This window comes from Patella vulgata, chromosome 8 (assembly GCF_932274485.2).
Source record: "Patella vulgata chromosome 8, xgPatVulg1.2, whole genome shotgun sequence".
NCBI classification, from domain to species: Eukaryota; Metazoa; Mollusca; class Gastropoda; family Patellidae; genus Patella; species Patella vulgata.
Window position 1 is genome coordinate 50712562 of NC_065886.2, and position 8831 is coordinate 50721392.

Below are 8831 nucleotides of genomic sequence, written 5' to 3' on the forward strand. Positions count from 1 at the left end.
GTCTTGAGACGAACAAGTATATTGATTTTCAATGCATTTTGATAACTTGAACAGCTAATTCCATGATATTAAATGTTTCGTATACTAAACGTTAGCATGGGGCAGAACTTAATAAAAATCAAACAAATTCTAATGGTTTTCTGATAATTACTTAATGAGTTGTTACTCTTAATCAGATTTTAGTGTATTATAAATGTTTCATTACTGACAAAAGTAAAAATATGTGACAACTCTGGTTGATTGCTGGGACGATTTAGTTGCTATGGGCGTATGTTTCATTGCCTGGCAACCTATCTTTGTATTCAGTGTATTTTATGAAACTCTTTACTAAAAAGCTTTTTAACATCTCAACTATATTTTTACATGTAATTAGAATTAATGAATAGTGTTCTTTATAATTTCAGTTTTTTGCACAGTTCGCAAGTAGCTCTTTGACTCCAGGTTATAGCCCTGTTAGACCGGGTATTACACCAGGTATTGCAGCCAAAGGATTCTCATCATCTGTTTTATATAGAGGCTATATAGATGATCCTTCTAATACAGATAATGCATGGAGAGAAACTATTGTGTGGAATTTCCATTATGGTATATCAGATACATTTGATGAAAAAATAAAAGACGTTAGTATTGAATTTTGTAAATAAATCATAATGATGAGTAAAGGAATACAGTAAACCTTGCTTAAGTCGGATTCATATAAGTCGGATCTTCGCTCAACTCGGATGAAATTGTTTGCACCCTTTGATCCTGCACATTTTTCTTATTAAATTTCTGCGCTTAAGTCGGATCTTTGCTCAACTCGGATCAAAATGTTCGGTCCATTTGTTCTAATTCCGGCTTTTTTCCTTCACCTAAGTCTGATCGGCAGTATGTTCAGAATTTGACTGTCAGTTTCGTCATAATGGTCTAAAATGCGGTTAGGTATTCCATGCATAGAGCCTTTATCATTTTGACTCAAATCAGCCTATTTGACGCGACGCAATAATAGAATTTTCACAGAAAATTCAAAACTCGCTGTCTGCTGTACGAGACACTTTCTGGGAAAATTTAGGACATTTTTCAAAGATGGCAAATTTATCTACTCGCACCAAAACGGAATTTATCTACTCGCACCAAAACGGAAGTTATCTACTTGCACATCCGAACGAAAGCTTGAAATGTGCCTTTCAATCAATTATTTGCTGACTCTTGCAGTTTATTTCTAATCAAGCTAAGATTGAATTTCGGTCTTTGGCTGACTCGAATCTTCACTTAACTTGGATAAAATTGGTCAGTCCACTTAGATCAGACTTATGCAAAGTTTACTGTACTATATAAAAGCACCTTTGTTAATTGCTATCGGCAACCAAATCAAATATGCAGTGCCATGAGTCACTGGTTAATTTTTAAACAATTTAATTTGCGTTTTCCAATAAACTCGTACCATAGCTAATATTTTTGACAATGGAGAATAATTAGTCATGGCCATAATATTATTATACATATATATATATTGTGGTTTTTTGCACAAATCTCGCCCTAATAGTACTACACTATTGGATGTTTTATTATTGTAAAAAAAAAAAGAGAGAATGGGGTTTAATGGTCCACTTAACACAAACTAAGTCATTTTGGGACTAACATATAGTAGAAACAGGCATAACTGTCGTCCTCTCAATTAGGTGGATAGATTGCATTAAATCAGCAAAAGATAGCAATATATAATCACAAATTGGGGGAGGGGGGGATGGCCGAATGGTTCACAAGGTCTGTCATTGAGTCAAATGGCATTGTTTTGATTCCCCCGGTTGTATGTGACAAGGAGTAGTGACAAGAAGTAGGATCGCCTGTCAAACCTCATAGGTTTTTTCAGGTCCTCCTCCCACTGCTAAAGACCCCTATGCGCAAGCGAATTAATTAAATAAAATTGAATCACGTGTTAGTCGAAATGTCCTAGTTTGTGTTGAATGGATGTTAAACCCCCTTTCTCTCTCTCTCTCTCTCTCTCTCTTTCTCTTAAACCACAAATTAGGTTGTTTATCTTCAATTGGAATAATTTTCATATTTACAGAAGGAAAATCTATGGAAGGATGTATCCTCATATACGCATCTGTTTGGTAATCAGGATAGTATTGTTCAAGAAGCAGCAAAATTACATGGTGCATATTTCTAAGCTACCACCAGATTACAGCAAGGAAATATTAAATTGTTTGTTCAACATTGGATGTTTAATATCAAATCATGAACATATTTAAAGTGAAATTTTTGTTAGATTATTTACCCTATGAAGGGTATAAGTTTTATAGTGCTAGATGGACCTTACAATGTCAATTTTAAATCAACCTTATTAATGATTGTCATTTATAGTGCTAGATGGGCCTTACAATGTCAATTTATTATCAACCTTTTTAATGATTGTCATTTTGTTACTTGCCACGTATTAATTGGAGTTTTTTTTATGATGGTGTAAATTTTAGTGCTGCAGATGAGATTAATTAATAGTTATTGTGTAATTATTATATAGAATAGTTTGTCTCTCACCATATAATACTATTCAATTACATTTTTAGGACATGGCATTTATTCCAGCTGTATATTCCATCCAACCAAAGGACTTTTTGCCTATCATAACATGACTAAAAATAGTCAGATTTTGATGAAACTTGTAGCTTTTATGCACATTTTATGTGAACCACTAGATAATTAAAAGAATAATAATATTACAAGCCAACCCATTGTTAATGTCCACTTACACCGGTGTTGATATCGCAGACTAAACCAGCCGATTGTCTTGAAGGTCTTTATATACTATTTATGATTGGATGTATTTAATTACATATTTACAAGCGTCTTTATATTAAAATCTTATATATTTATTTGAATTAGTTGTGTCAGCTGATTCGTATAATACGATAGTCTGATTATGATCTCGTCGGTTATTTCATTATCTAAAGATACAGTAGATTTATTGGTGAGGGACAATTAGTTTCAATGGCTTGTTTTTACTGTAGTCAGTGTGTAAATCTGCTATTACCAGGCCCCAAGTTCACAAAGCATTCTCAGACTTAAGTTGTGAATTTACTCAAAATTGTTTGCCCTATTTTAACTGAAATATAGCCCTTTATAAAACTATTGTTGTTTTAATGTATCAAATACATCAATAAGAAACTATGTGCAAAGTTTTGTGTTTCTGGATCAAAGATATTTGTCATAAACAGTGATTGAAAGCTGAGTAGAACTTAATTGAGAGAATAATTTGTGATCTCGGGGCCTGTTCTTCTATTTTAATGTTTATAAAAGTTTATATTATAGGTATGCACTTAACAATTTATATTAGGTTTATTTTTGTTATTTTTACAACTGAATTTTAAAATGGTGTTCATAAAATGTGACTTTTTATTGGGTCTTTGTTGTACACTTTTTATATGTGTTTTACATACACCAGTGTTTTTGTATTCATTTTAATTATATGACAAAAAAAAAAATATGCATTACAGTTGCATGTAAATGAATTATTGGCTTGCATTCTGCCATCTTCTTGTTACTCTTAATATTACCCTGGCAGAAGAATATTATCGATTTGAGGATAAATTGTTTCCGCGTGATTGGAGGAAATCAATCTGATTAAAATACACATCTATATTTCGTTTCGTTTCGTTTCGTTTTTTTTTTTATACTTTCGATGGTCTACACTACATGAAAATCTGTCCAGTTGTAGTGACAGGTCGCGTCAGATGTCATACAAGCAGCTTTTGACCTTATGACATCAAACATTGATTAATCAATCAGCGTTGACGTTTCTAGTGGTTAACCCAATGTTCCGTGCAACTCTCGCCAAGAGCTCACTGAAACAGACCATTTTATTAGCTAATCCCTCACATCATCCAGAACACGGGTTATATAACAAGTCTTCCACATCCTAGTGTAGTAAAGATGAGTAAAACGAAATTTTGAACTATAAAAAAACGAAACGAAATAGCATCCATGTTTTAATCAGATTGGGAGGTAAAATTATATTTTTGACCAATCACAATCCAGTTTTCATAATTAGGATAATTTAAATCAACCAATTCCAATGAAAATTACTATAAGAAATGGAAAGCCTAATAGTGTGTTATAAAACAAACAATTGATTTCATTGGGTAGTTTACTTTGATTCCAGGAAGATGGCATACTGCAAGGATCCATGTGTACTATATTCTGATAATTTGTTTTATAATCCTGTATATTGATGATATAAAATGTTATATGTATAAATTGTAAGGGTACATTAACATATAACACTATTTTGATAAATTGAATTACTGTAAACTAGCTAGATGAATTACTGTAAACTAGCTTGATGGTTGCTTCTTAATTCAAATCTATCGTTGTTTGTTCTCTACTGGTTAGAGAAACAAAAAGGCACAAAACCCGAGGAACTACGAGTATATGCTTATTGAACTCATAGCTAATATATCCCAGCATTACCGATTTGTATCAAAGTTTGCCCACAATCTCATTTGCATATTAGACAGTTCGTCCGTAGGGGGCTGTAATCCTACAAAGTGTACCCACCAAAGAGATGGGTTTGGGCGCAAAATAAGCCTTTTCAGTCCTATATTTGGTATTTGGGCCTTCGTTTGACCATCTCCAAAACGATTGTATAGTCAAATTACGTCTAGTTTGAGCAACCACTGAAGTTCTGAAAACCGCTTACCTCTTTTTTAAGAAGTTTTATATTTAATTATTATAAATTATATTTATATCCAAATGTTCTACGTAGTATATGGCTCTTGATAAGTGATATTTCTAATATCATAATTTATTAGTTATGGCCTCTTTGACAAGTTCTCAATGTAATATTTGTAAACTTTCTGGCTTGTTGATTGGGCCATAAGTCAGTACATTGCATTTTGTTTGATGTTCGTGTTTTATTGCCGAATTAATCTACTTATTTCTTTTTAAAACTATTACTTAGATTTTATTTCACATTTTCTTTGTTGTAAGTAATAGCACCTTTCAAATGGGATTGAATTGTCTTTAATTTATAATACACAGTTTTCACTTACAAGATTTTCATAGGATCAGAAATAAGTTATCAATGTTTATAGATTCCAATCAACTGAGGCGGGGTTGGATGGCCGAATGGTTAGCACGCGCGCGCTGTTTCATACGGTCTGTCATTGAGTCAACTGGCGGGGTTTCGATTCCCCGGTTGTACGTGACAAGGAGTAGGGTCGCCTGTCCAACCTTGTGGGTTTTCTCCGGGTCCTCCGGTTTCCTCCCACTGCTAAAGACCCCTACGCGCAAGCGAATTATTGAAATAAAAAAATTAAACCATATGTTAGTCCCGAAATGACCTAGTTTGTGTCGAGTGGACATTAAACCCCATTTCTCTCTCTCTCTCTCCAATCAACTGAATTGTTCATCTGTATATGATGAATGTTTTAATTGATTTACTGGAAATAAGTTATCAATTCCAATCAACTGATGAATGGTTTGATTGATTTACTGGAAATAAACCAAATTGGCAACAATACAATCCCATTCAAAGCTAAAATCTAACATCTTTATTTTTGTTTTAAGTTTAAATCTTGTATAGATTTACTATATTCGATTTTGTTGTCAGATATTTTAAGCTTTTACAATGTGTAGCCTATTAATACTGAAAGGATAAATTTATTTACAAAAATTATATCAACATTTTTTTTTTTTTTTTTGCATTACCGAAGAAAGCAAGGGACTATTAAAATCGGTCTGTCTGTCTGTCTCTGTCACACTTTTTGGGACACAATAACTCTCCTTCAAATTGAGTTACAATGTTCAAACTTAGTGTAGGTGTTTATTTTGTGAATGCCTTGGTGGAGGTCAAAGAAGAGCATTTTCTGCTTAGAGATAAGCAATTTGAACGGTTGATTCTTTGGGACACACTAACTCTAGCAGCTAGCTCTAATTAAGTGAGAGTGCTGAAATTTGGTGTATAGTTTCATTACATCAATACCTTGACTAAGTTTGATAATGAGCATTTTCTGCTCCGGGTAAGCAGCGCGATAAGCAATTTGATTGGACGAGACTTTGGAACACAATAACTCTTCATCTAATTGAGTGTAGGCATTCATTTGGTGAATGCCTTGATGGAGTTTGAAGATGAGCATTTTCTGCTTATTTAAGCAGAGATAAGCAATTTGATTGGTTGATGCTTTTGGACACGATAACTTTGGTTCTAACTGATGGACAGTGATGAAACTTAGTGTATAGTTTCACTACCAGGTACTTCAAAACTTTTGAAAAAGATAAATGTGCAAATTATTGAATGTGTGTCATCTATTTATTTTGGGATTTCATCGGGGGATTTCAGTCTCACTGTTGGCTTGTCTTTATTTTGCAAGGTTCGCACTCTCCTTGAAACTCCTTGAAAATCCTGGAAAATTGAAAATGTGATTTCCAATACTGGAAAATCCTGGAAAAACAAGATTACTTCTTGAAACTCCTTGAAAATTAACATTTGTAGTTTCGCTTTAGATTTTAAGATATAAAACTGAACGTAGTCATCGAATGTTTCTTCAAAAGAATAAACTCTGTTGAAATCTAATTTTGATGAGATCCTTTATTTCTTCGAGTCAGTCGAACAGTGTTCTTCAAGGGTAAAACAACCACATGATGATGTAGAATTCTATACAGGGTCTCCTGGAATCTGGTAAATAACTCCTGGAAAACTCCTGGAATTTTAAGTGTTCTGAGTTGTGCACAACTTGTTTTGTTCTGTTTATCCGTGATGTTTGTATAAATGTACTTAATATCTAGATTTCTCATTGGGATTGGCAAGCAGCCGCTTAAATCTATTTGTTAAGGTCAGCTCAATTTTTGTCAAAGTTGATGAGATGTAAACAAGGTTAGGGCACGTGATTGTTGCCGAGAATGTAGGTTAGAGTTAGGGTAAGCATTGGGGCTAGGTCCAGGGTTAGGATTGGGATTAGCACTAGCCATGTTGACATCTCGTGACCTATGACGAAAAATTGAGCTGGCCTTATCATTTAGCACTAACCGCATGCAGCCATATCATTGATATTGTTATTATTATCTGCTTAAAAGCTCTTTTCCAAAAACCGATAATTGTTATACAAACCTACTTGTGTTTCCAAAACCATTATATATTCCAGTAGATCGGTTTCATACCAGTGAAAATATTTATTTGAAATAAAAAAAAACTAACATGTAATATAATTCTATGCCTTGGATAATTTCAAATAAAAATGTCTGCTTAATCAAAAAGTATAAAAGATAAATTTGTCATTTATGAAAAAAGAGCTCTGTAGTTTCCCTAAATAGAAAGTAGTAATCTTAGATAAATGTGTTGGAAATTAAGTTTTTTATGATGAATGTTAGAAATTATCTTGTCCGTCTGCAGAATGGATCTTGTTTTTATAGTTACAAGTATATCCCCCAGTAAATTAGATTTTAGAACTAGGCTTAAGTATGAATTGTGAAAGCAATTGGGTATTCTTCTCACACATTTGTACTGATAATTTATGATCATAAAGAATTTTTTATTAAAAAAATCAAAAACTTGGAATCAGGAAAAAAATATATGTGAGGGATTATTTATAGTCAATATTGTTTATTTTAAGTATTGTATTTGAAAAATTACATGATAAATGTATTATTACACATTTTAATAAATATTCTCAGGTACATTCAAGACGTGTTTTGTTAAAGTTATGTTAAAGAGCACACACGGTCTGTACTTATAGCCAGTGATCACTATTACAAGCTCACACCAATCTGATTAAAGGATCATAATGGGAGATTAGATAAAGAGCTGACAGTTCTTGCTATAATAGTTAAAAACATGGATAAAGTAAAGATAAAATGCTGAAAATTTCAGTCAAGTTGCTTCACTCTGAACCAAGATATGAGCGATTGAGTTTTAGGCCTAGCTTCGATCATCAATACTAAAGTCCGAACGATAAAAAACAAAATCTTGATTATCCATTTTGATGTTAAATCATCCAACAAATTAACTTTAAATAACCAATCTGGTTAAAACACAGATCCTATGTTTTATTTGTCTGTACTACACTAGGATCTGGAAGAGTTGTTATATAACCTCTCCCATGATCTGGAAAAACCTATTATGTCGATATTTGGTGAAAATTTAGTTAGTCACAAATTTGGACTTACTAGGCTTTACCCAAACTTTTTATTAAGTTAAAGTGTGTGTAACTCTTCAATATTATCAGTTTCTCATCTGGCAGAACCTAGTAAGTCAGCAAGTTTCAAGCAAATCATGCAAATTTATCCAAAAAAAACTAGCAAGTCAACTTGCTAGGCTTTATTAGGCTGTTGCTAGGTATGAACCAATCAGATTTGCTCATTAATATTGTAGTTCCTGTCGGATTCTGTTGAATTCTATTCTTGATTTTAGCAATAAAGACTTCGTGAATATCAAACTACAGGTTGTAGGTTGTTGTTGATGAAAATTCTTGATTGTAGATCAGGTTAACTCTGGTAAAACCTAGTAAGTCGTTATGTAACCAGTTTACTCAAGTAAATTTGATAAAAACTAATGCACTAGAATTACTTCATATCATGTACATATGAAAAGACAAACTCAAATTTATCTGCTTTACAGCAGCTTAATCCTGAACCAAAACAGTTTTCCTTCGTTTTCTCAAATTCATGTTCGACTGACTTACTAGGTTTTTCCAGATCACGGGAGACCTGCGTTCTTGGCGTGCGATGCATCGAACTGTGGGTAAACCACTAGAAACGGCAACACTGATTGATTAATCAGTGTCTGACGTCAAAGGGCCAAAAGCTGCTCGTTCGACCCCTGATGCAACCTTCCAATACAACAGGTCAGATCTTCA

At 33.2% G+C, this 8831-nt stretch overlaps 1 long non-coding RNA gene across 1 annotated transcript in view; it reads right to left on the reverse strand.

The window, feature by feature from the left end:
* Window positions 1-5049: 5049 nt before the first annotated feature.
* Window positions 5050-8831, reverse strand: part of LOC126830518 (uncharacterized) — a 52125-nt gene continuing 48343 nt past the window's right edge. Inside the window, exon 2 of the long non-coding RNA XR_007683854.2 lies at window positions 5050-5202. This is a non-coding gene — a long non-coding RNA (uncharacterized LOC126830518). The remainder of the gene's footprint in view (window positions 5203-8831) is intronic.